The 10,899-nt window shown below is 42.1% G+C and overlaps 1 non-coding gene across 1 annotated transcript in view; it reads left to right on the forward strand.

Annotated features, from left to right (window-relative positions):
* The first annotated feature begins 3,730 nt into the window (after positions 1-3,730).
* The window catches only part of LOC123758685 (uncharacterized), an 11,566-nt gene continuing 4,397 nt past the window's right edge, over positions 3,731-10,899 (forward strand). Inside the window, exons 1-5 of the transcript XR_011230096.1 lie at positions 3,731-3,854; positions 6,869-6,959; positions 7,287-7,420; positions 9,600-9,773; positions 10,093-10,215. This is a non-coding gene — a transcript (uncharacterized protein). The remainder of the gene's footprint in view (positions 3,855-6,868; positions 6,960-7,286; positions 7,421-9,599; positions 9,774-10,092; positions 10,216-10,899) is intronic.

Below are 10,899 nucleotides of genomic sequence, written 5' to 3' on the forward strand. Positions count from 1 at the left end.
TACGGTTTGAGATAAACAGCAACTTTCAAGAACTATTTAAGATCGAATGCATTTTTTGCAACGTCATTTTCCTATAATCCGTAACCACTGCACCTACTCCTCTACGCTCCCAGGGAAGAATATTTGCAGATAAAGCTGCAAATGTCATCCCCCCCATTCACACAGCCCCACAAGGCCATCCCCCCCCCCACTCCTTCCCCACCCACAATAACCCACTTGACCCATCTCATTAACCCCCCTCCCCCATATGAGAGAGAGAGAGAGAGAGAGAGAGAGAGAGAGAGAGAGAGAGAGAGAGAGAGAGAGAGAGAGAGTAACGGGGTCCATAGTATATTCTTTTGGCCGAGCAATTGGAGTTGATCGAGCAATAAGTTCGTAACATGTTTTCAATACAAGCCATTAGCGTCGAATGGCTCCCTCGTAAGGCTTTTATTTTTTTTTTACCTGTTCATAAATAAAGTTTTGATTAATAGGGTCCCCGGTTAATAGAGCTTTGGTTAATAGAACCAAAGTTAATAGTCGCCCCCATGAATATACTTATATACTTGTCATTTACAAATGGTTCGTAGGAGAAATGTGTGTGTCGTGATTACATGAATGTGTTTATTGCATATGTATGCCTTGTTGGCGTTCAGTCTGCTGGCGTTCAGTCTGCTGGCGTTCAGAATACGAGCGTTCAGAATACGAGGGAAGAATAACTGGTTCAGAAACCGGGCCGCGCGGAGGCGCTTCGACCCCCCCCCCCCCCTCCTCCCCCCCCCCCTCCTCCACCCCCCTCCTCCCCCCCCCCCCTCGAAAACAGCCAACCCACACTCGTCTCCTTGGCCTCATACACCCATTAACCCAGTTTTTCCTCATATACAATAATAACCTGTCAGTCCCTCCGAATTACGTAACGTCTTCAATGTTTCTGAGGTTGAAAAACAGGAACAAACAAAACAGATTAAAATGATCTTTAATGTCATGTACACAAATGAGGAGGGAATCACTAACAAGACAACTGAACTTGGGGAGCATACAATGTAAATCCCGACACGGTCATGGTGACAGAAACTAAACAACTAGGAGTCATAATGAATGCAATTATCACAGACAGATGATTTTCATACAGGGAGAGAAGTAACGATGAAGAGAGAGAGAGAGAGAGAGAGAGAGAGAGAGAGAGAGAGAGAGAGAGAGAGAGAGAGAGAGAGAGAGAGAGAGAGAGAGAGAGAGAGAGAAGAGCAATTCTCTTCAATATAGCTGTGGAAATGTAATGTACAACAGAGAAACCACAGCTATCCTGTGCGACTTAAATCATGGCTTCAATAGATTTGGAAAACTGAGCTACAAAATAGTACACAGTGCTGTACCAATATGTTCGTGGGATCACTTGCTCGACTACCGCAATACCAGTCATATTCGAACACTAGAGTTTTGTGGTATCATACAACCATATCGGAGTACCAGATTACTGTAATACCAGGCAGTCATATTGGAGTACAGCATTACCACCGTATCAGAGTGCCACGACACCACACTATCACATTACGACACGGTACAACGATACCACCACAGCAAATATTCCAATTCAGCAGTTAGTTCATTGCCACAGTGGTACTTAAAGAGACCATGATTATCTTATCTCTAGCCCTTATCTTTACAAACACCAAACGTTGTGTGTAGGTGTGTGTGTATGTGTGTGTGTGTGTGTGTGTGTGTGTGTGTGTGTGTGTGTGTGTGTGTGTGTGTGTGTGTGTGTGTGTGTGTGGTGGTTATTGCGTGCATATATGACATAGTCACACACCTGCTATCATATACATCGCCGAAAGTTGTAATGGTATATGGCTGGAATTCAAAATTATCTGGGACTTTGAATTTAAATTCTTGGTTTGAGATGAAGAATTGATTGATAGAGGATGTTCCCGCATGTGGCGATGGGTATAAATTGATGTGATGATGGACTACAAATTGTGATATATGCCACTTGAATGAAAATTATAATATAAGGATTATCAAATTATATAATTATATTTAACAATTGATTGAAACTTGTGTCTACGGATTTGATGGCGTGACAATTCTATCACGAATGATTGAATTGGATAAATAGCAATGGGTTCAGGTTGAAGATATGGAATGATGGATTGCCATTCGCAATGTGACACTATATAAATATTGAATAATAAACTTTTACGAAAAATTAATTGATAATGTTCAACAAAGGATGTAAAATTGATTACATGACGGCAGATTGAAACTGATAATCTATGAAAATAGATTGAAAATAACGTCATAAGCCGATGGGTGGAAATTAAAACTGGAATCAAAGTTTTTAACGGAAATACAGGAAGATGAAATTTTCCAAAATACACAATACGTTTTTAGTACAGTCTGACACTGCTTTCAAATTACAAAAACTGCTGCTGAAACTTGAAGTTTCTGCGTTTGTTTTATGAAATTAAATTATTGGTGACTTTGAGTGGAGCGAATATTACCCCCCCCCCCCCCCCAAGATGCCAGATCGTTGGAAATAGGTTTTTAACGATATCATCTACATTTTTTTCCCTCAAGTTGGTGGTCAAATTGATAAGTTAAATTCCTTTTCAGGCCGCTACCCACCAAACACACACCGAAACTACGACGTTGGTACAACGTTCGAGCAAGTTTTAACACTTCCTAACCAGTTATAACAACCAATATAGCCAGTTGTAACAACGTTCTAATACGTCATAAACACGTTAAGCCAAGATGTAACAACTTTATTTCAAGTTGTAACATGCGGAAAATAGAGACAGTTTCGGTTTGTGTTTCCAGGGTAGGGAAGCTGTTGATCAAGTTGGTGTACTTAGAATAACATAGGAAGATCAGATAATCAATACGAGTCCTATTAGTCGATACTGATGATATTTTTGTCAAGAAATATTCGAAAAATAATATTAAAATTATTGTAACTATTTTTTGTTAAATTGTTGGATAACTTGCTATCGAACTTGTCTTTCAAATTGGGTGAGAGTAAGCTGTATATAAAATCATTAGTGAATTGACCTTGAGGAATTGCGGGAGATGAGTTAAGATACTTTTGCTGGAGAAACTTGACTAAGTTGATAGTTGAATTAGTTGGAGTGGGGTGGTGGAGAGAGAGGCAGCCACTGCCTCTATGTTATCAGTGGTGTCCTCTTGACACCCATTCCTCCGTCCTTGTCCACCCCCCCCCCCCCTTCCCAGATCACATCCCCCCCCTTCACCCTCCCTCCCTCACCCTCCCTTACTCTTCACCCTACCCTCAGAACGTCTCCTTGCCTTTCCTTTAAATTTTCTTCCCCATAAACCCCCCCTACCCATTCTTACCTCTCTACACCCTCACTATCTACCCTCCACCCCATGACCTCCTCCCTCCCCACCCCCCCTCTTCACTTCCTTCTTCACTATCTCTGATCTTATCGGTTGTTGGTCAGCAGATTACAATATCAGCTGATTAGAGCAGACAGTAACCAAAAATCCCATTTGGGATTAACTTACATCTAAACATAAATCCTCCCCCAGTTCTGGGATTATATTCCAATTGCTTAAAAGACAATTGTTAGGATTTCTGAATGCTTTTTGGTCTGGAAGAAGCCGTGTTGCCCCGTGTGAATAACTATCGTTAATGGTTTTAATTGCTAAATTGCTTACTGGAACCTGTAGATTATGTCAAGAGTAGGTCATCTGTGTGGAGGTTCTTGTCAGTCTGGTGTGTGTGTGTGTGGTGTGTAGTGTGTGGGGGTGGTGATTGTTAGTCATGGTACGACGCAGGTGTGCACAGGGTTGGATTGTGGTAGGGGTGGTAGTTGTGGTGGTGGTGGGTAGTGTTCATGGCGCTATTGATATTGAAGGTAAGTCTATTTTGTTTTGGATGGATTAATGTGGGTTTGGTGTGTGTGAGTGTGTGTGAGTGTGTGTGTGAGTGTGTGTGTGTGTGTGAGTGTGTGTGTGTGAGTGTGTGTGTGAGTGTGTGTGTGTGTGTGTGTGTGTGAGTGTGTGTGTGTGTGTGTGTGTGTGTGTGTGTGTGTGTGTGTGTGTGTGTGTGTGTGTGTGTAATTACCTAAGTGTAGTTACAGGATGAGAGCTACGCTCGTGGTGTCCCGTCTTCCCAGCACTCTTTGTCATATAACGCTTTGAAACTACTGACGGTCTTGGCCTCCACCACCTTCTCACCTAACTTGTTCCAACCGTCTACCACTCTGTTTGCGAAAGTGAATTTTCTTATATTTCTTCGGCATCTGTGTTTAGCTAGTTTAAATCTATGACCTCTTGTTCTTAAAGTTCCAGGTCTCAGGAAATCTTCCCTATCGATTTTATCAATTCCTGTTACTATTTTGTATGTAGTGATCATATCACCTCTTTGCGTGTGTGTGTGTACTCACCTAATTGTGGTGCTTGCAGGGTTGAACATCTGCTCTCAAGTCCCAGCATCATTAGTTCATTACAGTGGCTCTTTTTCACTCGTTTCAATTATCATATTTACATTTAAAGCCCGGGGATCTCAGAGGCTCATATCTGTGTTTCCAGTTTCCAATTACGGTCCTCTCGTTCTTCTGTTTTCCTTAACTTTAATACTGCTTAAATATCTGCTTCGCCAATCCCCCTTAGAGATTATGTTTCGTTATCATGTTTGTCCTATTCCTCCTTGTGTGCTTGTGTGTGTATTTACCCAGTTCTACTTATCTAGTTGTGTTTGAGGGGGTTGAGCTCTGACTCTTTGGTCCCACCTCTCAACTGTCAATCAACTGGTGTACAGGTTCCTGAGCCTACTGGGCTCTATCATATCTACATTTGAAACTGTGTATGGAGTCTGCCTCCACCACATCACTGCCTAATGTATTCCATCTGTTAACTACTCTGACACTGAAAAAAGTTCATTCTAACGTCTCTGTGGCTCATGTGGGTACTCAGCTTCCACCTGTGTCCCCTTGTTCGCGTCCCACCAGCGTTGAACACTGTGTGTACTTACCCAGTTGTACTTACCTAGTTGTGCTTGCGGGGATTGAGCTCTGGCTCTTTGGTCCCGCCTCTGAACTGTCAATCAACTAATGTACAGGTTCCTGAGCCTGTCTTGTGTGTCGTGTGTGCTCATCGAGCTGTGCATGCGGAGAAAATTTGAGTTTTCGGTCTCAACTCTAAAGACGACTCGACATGTTTAGCCTTCTGGGGCCAGATTCACGAAAGCAGTTACGCCAGCACTTACGAACCTGGGGCCAGATTCACGAAACACTTACGCAAGCACTTACGAACCTGGGGCCAGATTCACGAAGCAGTTACGCAAGCACTTACGAACCTGGGGCCAGATTCACGAAACACTTACGCAAGCACTTACGAACCTGGGGCCAGATTCACGAAGCAGTTACGCAAGCACTTACAAACTTGGGGGCCAGATTCACGAAGCAGTTACGCAAGCACTTACGAACCTGGGGCCAGATTCACGAAGCAGTTACGTCAGCACTTACGAACGTGTACATCTTTCCTCAATCTTTGACGGCTTTGGTTACATTTATTAAACAGTTTACAATCATGAAAACTTCCCAATCAACTGTTGTTATTGTTATAAACAGCCTCCTGGTGCTTCGGAGCTCATTAACTGTTAAATAATTGTAAACAAAGCCGCCAAAGATTGAGAAAAGATGTACAGGTTCGTAAGTGCTTGCATATCTGCTTCGTGAATCTGTCCCCAGGTTCGTAAGTGCTTGCGTAAGTGTTTCGTGAATCTGGCCCCAGGTTCGTAAGTGCTTGCGTAACTGCTTCGTGAATCTGGCCCCAGGTTCGTAAGTGCTTGCATATCTGCTTCGTGAATCTGTCCCCTGGTACTTAGTTGAGATCTCTAACTCCTCCTCCATGTCTCTTCAGGTCAAATAACATGTCCAGTTACCTTCTAAATTCCCTAGAGTATTTTTATATCTTCTATAATTGCTACTACTCTACTGAGGGTTTGTTCATTCAGCATATTCTAATAACTCACTTAAACCTAAGAATAAGGCAGGCCAATTAACCCCTTACGAGACCCCTGTTTACACCTAACCCAACTCATCACCCTACACGTCTAACCCTTTCCCTTGAAACAATCCAACTACCTCAAGTAGGCTACGAGGTGTCTCCCCTGGAAACACAAACCGAAACTGTCTCTATTTTCCGCTTGTTACAACTTGAAATAAAGTTGTTATATCTTGGCTTAACGTGTTTATGACGTATTAGAACGTTGTTACAACCTGCTATACTGGTTGTTATAACTGGTTAGGTGGTGTTAAAACTAGTTCGAACGTTGTACCAACGTCGTAGTTTCGGTGTGTGTTTGGCGGGTCGGCTCTTAAGTGTCACTCCTTAGGGACTATGTCAACCACCAGTAAGACTGTTCTTGTAGTGTGATTCAAGTCTTCCTTCAGTTTCTTGCAATCACTTGATTAGTAAATATCGAAAACAATAAAGTTCAATCCTCTTTGGGAGATTGTGTTTGTAAATTAGATGCAGGATGAGTCCTAGAAGAGTCCCCCCAGTACTCACCTAGTTGTGCTTGCGGGAGTTGAGCTTTGGCTCTTTGGTCCCGCCTCTCAACCGTCAATCAACTAGTGCACAGATTCTTGAACCAGTGATACCTTGCTGGTAAGTCTCCCAGTGATTCTTCCTTTACTGCACCTCTCAGCCTTCTGTTACTAAGGATCATTGTTACTCAATTAAGCAATTCCCCCCCCCCTCCGCCCCCCTCCGCCCCCCTCCCCCCTCCTTCTTCCCTGGCCATTTTAACCTGCTTCTCAAACTTGTAATCTTACCCCGTGTGGCGGAGTTGTGTCAAAGAACATTTTTTCCCAAGCCTGAGAATAATAAAATTTGATGTCTCTGTCCAACCTCTCCCTGGCAGCCTGGAAAGGGCAGGAGCCCCTCACCCCATGAGAGGATTGTGAGGGAAGTAGTGGAGTATTTCTCACAGCGGGATCCACATGGTATCCCAGGTGAGTAAAGCAACAAGTCAGGTGCAGATAAGGTAAATCAAAAACGAATTAAAATTAAAAACTATAAAATTTAAATTAAAACCAAAATAATGGAAACTAAGCAGAAAAAAAAATAAAATTCAAAACCAAATAATTACAATTGAAAACCAAACAGATAAAATTAAACCCCTAAATAACTAAAATTAAAAACAAAATAATTAAAATAAAACAAACATCACAAACCAAATATAACAAAAAAAAATTGACATCTGCAAAATAGCTTAAAAAAAAAAAGTTGTCAAAGGTCTGTGATTATTGATCTAACAACCAATTTGAATCCTGTCTTAGTATTGAAGGTTCCTGAGCCCATCGAGATGCCAGACAGGATAGCAGCATCCCAGATAACCCTCTGGGACCTGAAGATATCAGGTCACTCTGGCCTACGTCTCGAGTACATCAACATCAACCTCACTAGCTTCTCGGTACGTCACTTTGAAGCCATAGTTAATAAGACTAGTTAATAAGACTTAATAAAGGTAGTTTTTAAGCCATTCTGTGTGAGATCCTCTTGGGAGGATAATACTTCATATTCGCTGCTGCTCTCGATAATTAAGCCCAATCACCACTAATCATGCTTCGTTAAACTTGCTACTTTCTCGCTCCAGTTACTGTCACCTCGTTAAGTCTTTCGATACCACCATTTCGTTAAACCTTCCCTCCCTCCCTCACCTTCCCAACGAACCTTCGGTAGGTATGCCGTATCTTCACCATTCATTGAGCGAGTCTGATAACCAAAAATTGCAAATTATTATTATTACTAAGAGATTAGTTCCCATTTTTATCGTTATTGAGCGAGGGTTGCATTTTTGTCTTGCTCTTTAGCGAGCTAAATGCACACAGGGATAGGCTGGATTTCCTCCTTCTCCAAGTCACAACAAAGAATTATGTTCCTTCATTACTTTGTAAGTAAAATATATATTTGGACGTATTGTGGCAATAATCATTTGTTTTTCTAACTCGTATATTATGTTTTGTTGTGCCGTTCAATTAATATTTTTTTTTTCTGGACGGAACATTTCGTCACCTCAAAATTTTCTGTGACTACCTTATATATTGTCTCTCTACTTCCCCCCTCGTCCTAGTAGAATTATTTCGAAATGAAGAAAATGCGAAATTCGGAGTCCCATGTGTTTTAAATCCATTACACATTCGCAGCAGCATTTCCTCGATCTTTTCCTCCTTTGCAACATTTGCTTGCAGCACAGATTGCAGAGAGGTTGCAGTCCCCCTTGCAACGCTATATACGGTTTGTAAACAAACTCGCATTGGGGGGGGAGGAGGGTAGGAAGAGGGGTAGGAACCATTGTAGATGAAGTGGATTTTGCCATTTTCAGGTAATCTTGGTCCAGCTGGTCTCTGATTGGGTAATCTTGGCCCAGCTGGTCTCTGATTGGGTAATCTTGGCCCAGCTGGTCTCTGATTGGGTAATCTTGGCCCAGCTGGTCTCTGATTGGGTGATCTTGGCCCAGCTGGTCTCTGATTGGGTAATCTTGGCCCAGCTGGTCTCTGATTGGGTAATCTTGGCCCAGCTGGTCTCTGATTGGGTAATCATGGCCCAGCTGGTCTCTGATTGGGTAATCTTGGCCCAGCTGGTCTCTGATTGGGTAATCTTGGCCCAGCTGGTCTCTGATTGGGTAATCTTGGCCCAGCTGGTCTCTGATTGGGTAATCTTGACCCAGCTGATCTCTGGCTAGATAGCACTGGCATAGATAAACGTTCTTAGCTTTCAAGAAAGTCTTAGAAGCTTCCCAGTCTCCCAATGTGTTTTTTACGTGTTTAGAAAGTATTTGAAAGTGATTAATCTTGAGTTTTTTCGTAGTTTAATCAAGAAATTTTCACGCTAGAACTGATGTTTTTCTGTAGCAATGAGAGGGATCATTTATTCTAATTTAATAGACTCATTTATTAGGAATTAATTTACAAAATATTGAAATTGTCGAAATAGTATAAACTGGTTTTTGTTACTAATATTTTATTTAAAAATCAGTATGGAATAGTAACAATTTTACTGTTCCATACTGTAAACAGGTAAATATTCCTTGTTTACAACTAAAGTATTTTGTATTATGTTTTTAGGTGTATTTTTACAAATATGTATACATGTTTTAATGTTAGTATTAATGTATATATCAGTTTTAATACTGCGTATCTTAACCCTGTGTGTATAACGGAGAAAAATATGATATCTAAGATACAGATAAGAGTTGAAGGTATTTATATTATTGTCATTAATCTCTTAATCTCTCTCTCTCTCTCTCTCTCTCTCTCTCTCTCTCTCTCTCTCTCTCTCTCTCTCTCTCTCTCTCTCTCTCTCTCTCTCTCTCCTCTCTCTCCCTTAATCACTCTTCCTTACTCTTCCTGCCTCTCTCTCTCCCTGTACCTCTTTCCTCTCTCTCTCTCTCTCTCTCTCTCTCTCTCTCTCTCTCTCTCTCTCTCTCTCTCTCTCTCTCTCTCACTCTCTCTCCCTTAATCACTCTTCCTTACTCTTCCTGCCTCTCTCTCTCCCTGTACCTCTTTCCTCTCTCTCTCTCTCTCTCTCTCTCTCTCTCTCTCTCTCTCTCTCTCTCTCTCTCTCTCTCTCTCTCTCTCTCTTGTCTGCAGGGGGCGGTAAGAATCAGTCTGCCTGCGATCAATGTCCAAGGGCAGTACAGCTGGCCAGGCTGGTGGTCCACTAGTGAAGGAGGCGCTAATATCACCATGACAGGCATCGAGGTCCTCCTCGACATGATGCTGAGTGTCAGTGACTCTGGAGTCCTCATGGTGGAGACTCTCAAGGTAGGTGATTGTGTGGTGAGTGTATAGTGATTGTGGTGATTTGATGATGTTGTGGGGGGGGGGAAGATAGTGACGTGGAAGAATATTGGAGGCGGGGAAGATAGTGACCCCTGGAGATTATAATTTGTGTTGTGCTTTAGTTGTGGTGATGGTGAGTGATGGTGAGTAATGGTGATAGTCGCAAGTAAAATAAATCTAAGTGAAACTGATAAAGTTCCCAGGCTCTCTTCAACGCCCCCCAATCACTGCTGACGACGCTTCCCCAACCCCAATCCCCCCCCAAACCCAATCACTGCTGACGACGCCCACGTGCCTACAGATAACGCTGACGTACGACAACCTGTATCTGGACTTCGAGAACCTGACTACTCAACACTCTATCCTGGTGAGCACTGCTGATGTCTTCTTCAGCACCATCATCCAACCTCTCATCATCGGTAATGTGAGTATTCATCCGTATTCATCCAGAGGAGCGACTCATTGCTGGGAAATGAGTCGTTTTTTTTAACGTGCAATAAAGGGTTATTTGCTATATTTATCATCATGTTATTAATGGGGTCTCCTTACCTATGGTAGTAAGGGGATCGAGTATATTTACCCATCCCCCTTAAATATAGGGTTTCAAGGGGGTTAATCCAAGCTCCCCATTGGTATAACATATAATCATCTTCAAAGAAGTCATTTTGAGGTATATAGAGATTTTATCCAAATTCGTCTGAACATGACTTTTTCCTCACTAAAATATAAAAGATATTGGATATAAAATATCCACAATACTGGATAGCAAATATGTTTTTTGGTATCCAGCCTTGCAGAGTCGAATAAGTGATCATTTATCCAGTCTCACTTATCCAGCATTTGATAACAAAAATTCTGATATACTTTTGATATCAAAAGAGAGAACTCAAATTCATGAAAACACAGAAGAATCTCTCCTTCAAAATATGTTGCAAGAAACAACTAGATTTTACAAACATTTCGGATTTATGAACCCTAAATTCCTGGCAATTTGGTGATTAGCATTTGTTGTTTATTCAGAGCTTTTGCTGTGTACATCAGGAGCACTTGAGAGGCCTGGCAGTGGAGGAGGAAGGGGGAGGGAGGGGAGGAGCCACAAAAGGTGTCC

This window comes from Procambarus clarkii, chromosome 31, assembly GCF_040958095.1.
Source record: "Procambarus clarkii isolate CNS0578487 chromosome 31, FALCON_Pclarkii_2.0, whole genome shotgun sequence".
Lineage (NCBI taxonomy): Eukaryota > Metazoa > Arthropoda > Malacostraca > Decapoda > Cambaridae > Procambarus > Procambarus clarkii.